This window comes from Populus trichocarpa, chromosome 10 (assembly GCF_000002775.5).
Source record: "Populus trichocarpa isolate Nisqually-1 chromosome 10, P.trichocarpa_v4.1, whole genome shotgun sequence".
NCBI lineage: Eukaryota > Viridiplantae > Streptophyta > Magnoliopsida > Malpighiales > Salicaceae > Populus > Populus trichocarpa.
The window spans coordinates 15,264,964-15,274,322 of record NC_037294.2 but is presented as its reverse complement, the minus strand read 5'-3'; positions in this window follow the sequence as shown (position 1 = coordinate 15,274,322).

Here is a 9,359-nt window from a genome sequence, read left to right as displayed (position 1 = left end):
TATATTGCTCCCATTCTGGTTCATAATCTCGAGTTAGAATGTACATTTTTTTATTAAAAAAAACTAGAAGAAGAAGAAGAAGACAAATTAGCAAGTAGTGAAAAAAGGAGGAGGAAACCTCCAACATGGTATGTGCAAATTGCCAGCAAACTGGGTGCTTGCTCTGCGGTCTGGGTCAAAATTTGGTGCGCGCGCACACACGCGTGTCCTACGGTGCATGCCGGGATATGTCCCTTGCACGTGACCCCATCTGCTGCTCCACCCCTCTCCCACCCCCACCACCTCTCTGGCTCTCTGCCCTTAATTTACTGATTTAGGGCTTCGCATGGATTTTAAAGGGGCACCACTCCTCCTCCAATTTCCCATTTCGGCACTTCCTGGATGGTCCTAGCTAGTATATCCTCGTGGGAAATGCCCGAGCAGATTTGCTTTGTACCAATTACTTCCGAATGCAAAAAGAAAAATTGACAGTTTTTTTTTAATATATTACAGTAATATTTATCAATCGAATTTTTCCATTACTAATTTTATTGATAAACACCGATAAAAATATATCGTTAGTATATATTAAGAAAATAACAGTTAAAATAGAAAAAAATAGAAAAAAATAAACAATACAATAACATATAAGTATATATCAATTAATTAGCATATTGCTAGCAATATTATATATAGACTGAATGAACTAATTGGATACATCCTCTAGATCATACATACTTCAAGGCAGATATACTTGATCGTGGGTTGTTAGAGCACTAGCTAGTTCCAGTTTAATTTCACGTATCAAGCTTCAGAGTTTAGGTACTATAAACACCACATTAGATATTAATTACTTGATAAAAACAACCATCTAGATGGTGGCCCAGTGGTAAAAGCTTGGGACCAAGAGGTTTGCTCCCTCTGTGGTCTCAGGTTCGAGTTTTGTGGTTGCTCATATGATGGCCACTGGAGGCTTACATGGTCGTTAACTTCAGGGCTCGTGGGATTAGTCGAGGTGCGTGCAAGTTGGCCCGGACACCCACGTTAAACTAAAAAAAAATTACTTGATAAAAACACTCGACATTATTCGAAGAAATTGAATTAAAATTGAATTTGATGTCCTAGAATAAATTGACACCTCAATTATCTTGATGAGATGGATGATCAATCATCTTCTAAAAAAAGCACTCTATAAACCCAAGCAGCTTATGTCTATATGTGAATAAAAATAAACAGTCAGGGACTTGACTAGGAGAAATGTACTCTTAAAGAAAAATCCAGCATTATGAATAAATCTCATGTTATAGAATCAATATAAAATCATTTTGTTTGTCTAACAATTTAATTTTTCTGAAGTGAGAATGTTTTTTTAATATAATACGAGAGAGTTCTTCTATCAAGTTAAAATTCACTCGTACTTATTTTCCCTTATTAAATAAAAAAATCCAGCATAAAATTAAACAATGGTAAGCTTTTACAGGTTTTGATTAAATTCAAAAAACTTTTTTTCTTAAATGTTTATTGGAATATCAAAACTTACCTAACAATTTAAATTTTTCTATTGAAATAATGCTCTGATATTCGAATCCAATTTCAAATTAACACAAAATTAAGTAAGTCTATAGCCGAGTATAAGTGTTTGAAGATTGATAATCTACATATAAAAAATAAGATACAATTATTATCTTAATCGTTTAACTTTTGCATGAGTACTTAACGTTGAATATACTGAACTCCCTCTGCATATCACATCAACCATGTAAATAGATTATCACTATGGAACTACCATCAAAACGTAGACCACAACTTTTGCCTCCTCGTTCCCGAGAAAGGCCACCTGAATTTTCCATAGATGTTGGAGTTGTTTGAGAAATTAAAGATGGTGTCCTCCACCAAAATAACGTGCCATGGAGTGACTTAAGCATCGTGGGTGCTACATCTATGCGATGGGCACTGGGAATAAAGCCCCGCACACAAACACAACAAAAATCTGTGGCAGCTGGGTTCCCTGGAAGGAGTTCTTTATCATGAAATAAGATCTTACAATGAGCTCGCACTCGAAAGAGGTAAGAGCAAACGAAGCACAAAACTGATGTCCCGGACTTTATCTCTGCCATTGACCATTAGGATTTGTTTCCCATTTTAATGGACATCCAGCCATGCGTTGATGCAGCCCCCATTCAAGGAATGGCGTCCAAATCAGCCATTTTTTTAGCATAGATATGGTGAGAATTGCCTAGCTAGGTGTAGGTAGGTGCACAAAGAGGGAACCGGTCTTGGAAATCACTGCTTGTTAATTTCCAGGTTCCCTGTCAAGTGCCAATATATTAGATCATCAATCTTTCTAGTTTTGTACAGTGTCTTTTGTTAGGATAGCTAGTTAAAGGTTAGAAAACTATAAAAAGAAGTGCAAAACAGGGCACATGATCCTCCAGCTCGTTGTAAGTTTTAACAGCAAACTATTGAAAATACCCAACACTTGGTTTTTTTGTCGTAATTAATTTCTTCAATCCATTTTGTAATTCTCCTAATCCTTTGGGTGGAACTACATTATTTTCATTTTAATTAAAAACAGCACGAAATTAAAAACAACGACAAATATCCGATTACTCAATGGCATGGCGAACATTGTTTTATTTTTTTTTTAAAAAAAATGTTTCTTCCTAGCTGGCTGAATCGCAGAATAGTTGCTGATTCCTTGAAGTATTCATCAAAGTGGGTACTTGGGAAGTCGAAACATAGTTAAGGAAACAAAAGATTTGTCCTCTTCTTTCTTGATTGTTCTGTTTAGCATATTAAGAATAGTTGTCCTTGATACTGGATTTCTAATTCCTCTCCATAGCTATATAATCTGATTTTTTTTTCTGCCCTTCTTTCGGGGATCAAGTTATCTTTTACATGAATGATTTCCTTGTTAAAAAAAAAAATAATCGTTAAAAACCACTACCATCGTACTATCGAGTTGTATGACCTAACTTTAACAGATTCTCCACATCAATGAGTTATCAGTTTGGCCTTAAAAAAACCTAATGTTTTGTACAATACCCGAAGGTCTTTTTACACTGTAGGGCCACTTGCAACTGGTAGCAGATTAGAATGTCACAGTCCCATTTTACAGAGGGCGATCAACTATAACCTTCCCTCGGCAGAGATCGATCCTTGAGGTGAGCCACGAGCCAGAGTTTAGCCTATCGGACAGAGAGGAAAGTAGTCTCCCCCTGACTAACCTGATGTAATTTGCGGGGCTCGAATGATGACCATATACAAAAACTCCGCCTTCTTGTTACCTCTTTCATCAGGAATCGATGCATGCTGTAGTTTTTTGCTTTTTTCCCTTCTGCAGCCTCAACACCTACATGACACGGATACTGAGTGGCTAAAATCATGACCGTATGACCGAAAACTTGGATGAAAAGTGTCCTCACTTCTTACCACAAGGGATGATATAAAAATCTGGGTGTTGGGGTGACTTGTTTTGTGGGCATTTTCTCCTTTCCGAAATAGAGACTTCAAGTTTAGTTCAACATTGATTGATGAGCTACTTAAGCTATTCAACTCACTAGCATAATAATGATGGCATCCAACTGCGTGGTCAAATTACCTTTTTTTTTCCCCTTTCTAACACTATTTCACTAGTAACCAACTGCAAGTTCAAATAAAATAAAATAAAAAATGCAATTCCAGTATTGTCCAGTACTAATGGCTACGACTGGACTTTACATGGCAGGTAAAAGTTATTCTCTCGTTCACAAAATAAAAATCTTCTTAGTTATATTACTATCCTTCATCACGGAGCCGGATTATTATTATTTTTATATATATATAAAATAATATTTAGTTGTTGAAATGAATTAAGATAACGATATAAAAAAATTGATCACGATAAAATTATGATTTCCATAATTAAGACAAGCTGATTTAAAATATTTTGTCAAAAGTAATTTTTATTATAAGATTTGAATAACCCGATAAAAAATAAAAAATATTATAAATTTTTTTTAAAACAAACTAGTGACTTAAGTTATTAGACCTAGATCACCTAATCTGAAAAAACCAAGAAGTTCAATTCTCAAGCAATTAAATGTTAAAGGATAAAATTGAAGAAAAAAATAATACAAAATGAATTTTAAAAGTAACAATTAAAAGAATAATGATCCAATTTTAAATACAAAATAAATTTTATATTTAAATAAAAATCCTTTATTTTATTTTTTTTTATGATAAAGTCAGTGATTTTTCAGTAAATGATTGCAATAAATAAAAGAATGAATTTTAAATTTTTAAAACAACAATATTTATTTTTATTTTTGTATGATAAATGCTTTAAGAATTAAAATATAAATAAATAAAAAATATAAACTTCTTATCTAGTTAGTTCGAGAAATATTTATAGCTTTTGAATTTTTTTAAAATAATTAATATTACTGTATAGTTTTTCAATGTATTATCAAATATTATTGTGAATCACAGACATGCACGTGACATGCGGCCGACCCCGCGAGCAGAGTTACATGTGGAACCAGCATGGCAGTGACGCACCTTACACGTGCGTGTAATTATATTTCTTTCCCCTTTTAGCTTTTGGTATTATTATATTTATTTATTATTATTATTATTATTAATTAATTAATACATGTCTTTTCCAAGACCCGAAAGGTCATTCTGGTTTGCCACAGTTTATTACCCACGTAGGAAAAGATAAAGCGGCTCGAGTGGGGTTGCTGCTTGCTCATCTACTGTCTCTCGTTCCTTTTGTTTTATCTTTTCTTTTTAAGGATCTCGCTACCGATCCCTTTCGCGGGCCGGGCACCTTCTCCTCGGAGATCTATAAAAAAAGTGGGCATTTCTGGACACTCTTTCTAAGGACGACCACGTATTTGCCCATTTCTTCCCTGCAATTGTTTTTCATCGTATATTCGAGTAAATCATATCATGATCACGAGTGCGGATCCTGCAGCCTTGTAATATCGATGAATATATTAATATGTGAAATTGATGTAGTGAATGATATATTGATCGAGTTGATAGTTATCATATTAACAGAGTAATTTAGTTCTCGTGCAGCATCATAGACCCACAATGGTTAATCTGTGTTTTTTGCAGTGTATTTTATGATACTGTTGTCTTCTTCATTTTTAGAATTTTGAAAATTTCCAAGATTTGTATACTAGCAGTGGCTGTTGATGGTTGTTGGGGGCATGGATAAAACGAAAGTTGAGAAGTAAGTGGAATAGAGCAAAGAATCATGGTTTTATGTGTTGTCATGTTGCCCTCGAGGAAGTCAAGAATCCAAAGAGATCGACGGAGAAGGACCATCGACCCCATGTACACGTCTCTGCATGAAAACGGCCTCACGGATAAAATGAAACGACAAGTAGGCCACGATCCTGCCTTCCTTTTCCGTTTTAGTCCCCACACATTAAATGAAGAATGGTCCCTGCCAGCGCAGTGAGTGGCTACTTGCTATATCACAACTGCCTTCTCCGGCTGCAGAAAGAACCAGCTCCTAGTCGTAGTCCTAGCCTAGGCTGGCTAGCTCCACCAATCTATAGCAGCAAGAGAAATGCAGGGATCGATGGTGAAAATGAAGAGAGAGAGAACAAGTTGGTGTTGTGACAGCTGGCGGAGCAGTGATGGGCGCCAAATTCGGATCTTGAAGGACGTTTTATTCGACGGCTGTGTCCCTATGTTTGTTTCCGTGGGAAATTTCACCTCCCTTCTCAACACAAAACACAAAACTACTGTTCCTCGGTTCTGAAACTCGTACCCAGTGTAGGGTCGGTTAAATTAATACGGTTAGAATTGCTTCTGAAAATATTATAAATTTCAATTTATTTTTATTAATTCATAAACTACACAGGAATAAACGTGTAATTGATTCAACATGTCACTTCTTGATATTTAAGAACAATATTCCTGGATATGCTGGTGTATTAATATTTTTAAAAAACATTATCCAATATTCAATATATTCTAAGTACATGATTACTTTTTTATTTTAAAATATATTAATAATTCCTGAATATTTTCTTTATATTAAAGAAAAACTAAACTGACTAGCAGAATCTAAAACCATGCTCAAACTAACTTTCAATTTCCCCCCTTGAATATTGCTTTGCCCGGCACAAAAGCCACTGGAGTCATGATAAATTACTGAAATTAAATGTGCTAGGTCCTTTTAAGATCCTTCTAAAATCATGTTAGATTTGTTAGTTGAGAGGTGGGTATTCAGGGACCTGCCATCAATTTTTTTTTAATTTTTTATTAATCAAATTGGGCACAGTAAAAAGGTTGAACGCACAACCAAACGGTCTCAAGTGCACCACTGTCACGACATGTGTGGTTATGGTCATTTAATGTATAGTTTGCTGCGTGAATTAATGAATTTCACCATGTACGTGATCGCCTTGTATTGAATTAATGAAAAATTGATATGATCACACGGGATACGGCCCTGGCTTTCAGTACATTAGCATTTAAGCGTAGAATAACGGGTTGATGTGGACTGCCTAGCGCAGAAGGGACCATGATTTACACGTTGAGCTGCATCCTTCATTCTGATGGTGGGGCAAAGAGTTTAGGTGGGGAGACAACACGATAGGCTTTTGTCAGAGTAGGAATAGCGATTAAAATATCCCCTCGCTTATTTATTTTCCTTTCTATCCTTTCTAATCCTTTAAAATATCCCCTCGCTTATTTATTTTTCAAAAAACATCAGGGCGGATAACCTCGTTACATTTCAAAGAAATGGGCCCATGCTTGACCTTTCTCATAGGTATAAAATCAGGCCCGGCGAGTCGTGCGGGACCCGGCCAATCCGAGGCTAGAACCGGGCCGGGTTGGAAAAAAACAGGTAAAGAAAAACCTGGTGTGACCTAGCGGCCCGGTTGACCCGGTCAAAAACTCGGTTGTAAGCCATTGACTTTTGTATTTTTTTTACTAAAACGACGTCGTTTTGATTTTTTTTAAAAAAATTAGCTCGGGCAACCCGGTAACCCCATCAAAATCCGGAACCCAGGGCTTGGACCGGGCCGGGTCTAAAAACTATGTTTACAGGTCTGCGCATTAGCCCTTTTAAGGGTCTGTTTGGAAGTGTGGTTGTGGTTGTTTTTTAAATTATTTTTTATGCCGAAATATATCAAAATGATATTTTTTTATTTTTTAAAAATTATTTTTCAAATCATCTCATTGAAAATATCAAAAACATAAAAAAAAAATTTAACAAAAAAAATTAAAATTTTTAAAGATACGGGTTGGCTCACGTTTCCAAACGCTTTCTTAAACAGATCGAGCACAACAAAGCTGGGTTTTTTTTGTAAATTTTTTTTTTTAAAAAAAAAACATTGTTTTTACATAGGTTGTTATAAATAATTTTAAAATTTATATTTAAATAAATACATATTCTCTTTGATTTTTTCTATATTTAGTATTTTGTTTTAAATAATGGTTGTTTTTTAAGTATTTTTTCTATATTTAGTATTTTGTTTTAAAAATAATATTAAATTTACACATTTTTTTTCCCAAATCGCTACAAAATTGTTCCTCAATCTTCTTAACATACAGCATCAATTTTCATCTTTTTTTATTAGACTCGAGTACTAGCTTAAGATTATATTTGTTTAGCTGCTGACGTGTAACCGCCAATATTGCTTACTGATCACTGGATAATCAAATAAATTCCAAAAAAATCATTTTTAATTTTTTTTTGTTATTTCTATTTCATTCAAATCCGACGAGGGGGTTGAGGTGTTGAATTTCATACTCTGCCAACTAACACTTTCACCTTCCATTTGATTAACGTGGCAGCTCACAAACTGTAGAGCGTGGCCTTGAACAAACGTGATTAATGCGAGCAACACATGTATAAAAGATTGGTCTGGTAGCTAAAGAGGTCCCTCTCCCTACCATAATCTTTCATGTTTGAATTTTAGTTAAACACGTTACCATAACCTTTTTATTTTAAAAGTATAAAATTTAATACATTTTCAAGTTTATTTTATATCTTTATATTTATCTTTTTCAACCAAGCATCTTGTTATTTTTATTATTCCTGTCTTTTCTATACTGATATTAAAACAATATTGTAACATTTTAAATTCATTATTTAAATTATTAAACATGAAACATTCAATTTAGAAAAATCACGGAGTTCAATTTTTATAAAAACTAAATGCTAATAAAAAAAATAACCACTAAGAGGATTTTAAAAAATAACAATTCAAAAAATAGGATAAAAAATCTCAATCAATGCTATTATTAATAACTAATACCATTATTATTAATATTATCATTGTGACCATTATCGTTATTTATATCATTGTTAAAATTATTGAAGTCTTTGGTGTTGATGTTTTTATTATTATTAGTATTATAAAATTGTTGTTGCTATTACTATATATATTATTATTATTATCACCATAAGAATTATTATTAATATTTTAATTAATATCTCTCTCTCTCGTAATATCCTTGTTATTTGTCCTTGTTATTTGTAGTAGTAAAGCAACAACAGTATTGGTATCACTACTACAACAATAATAATTATTATTATTAACACCATTATTTTTTAATTTATTTTTAAAAGGATCAGATAGAAATATTCAGGAATTGTTTTTTTCTTCGGGTCTAAAAAGAAAACTTCTGAACACCAGGTTTTCGATTTTATTTTCTTGACGAGGATAATAGGCATATTTTAACTACGTTGAAATTGTTTAATGCCTATATGCGTCTCGATCATCACTTCAGTGGCACATTTAATGTTTTAGAGATTATTTTACTCATACAAGTAAAAAAACGGTAATTTAAAGAAATAAAAATATTTTTTTAATGACGATAATTTTTCTCGTGTTGTTTAAAGTTGCTTTAATGTATTTAAATATTAAAAATAAAAAAAATATTTTTTTAAGATTTTTTTTAAAAATTTAAAAAATATTTTTCTCGTAATTCCAAACACACTAATTATCTTGCCTCCGCTATCACGTCTCATTTATCCTGTCTTCGGGTTTGTTTGGCAGTGTGGTTGCGGTTGCTTTTCAAATAGCTTTTCGTACCAAAATGCATGCCAATGATGTTTTTTTATTTTTTAAAAATCATTTTTGACATCAGCACATCAAAATGATTTGAAAACACTAAAAACATATTAATTTCAAGTTAATAAAAAAATAAAAAATTTTCAAATTTTGTCAAAAACGCTTTTGAAACGCAGAAACAAACAGGGCCTTCAAATCAAACTCTACCACGGGAAGGGTGGCAAAAAATGAGGGGACTGGGGAGGGTAGACATATTTTGACCCAGCAAGCTCACGAGGACCCAAGAAAATAGTGGGCTGCAGCCCATTAGTTGGCTGCTGACAATTACAGAAACTGCCTGGCCGGAGTGCA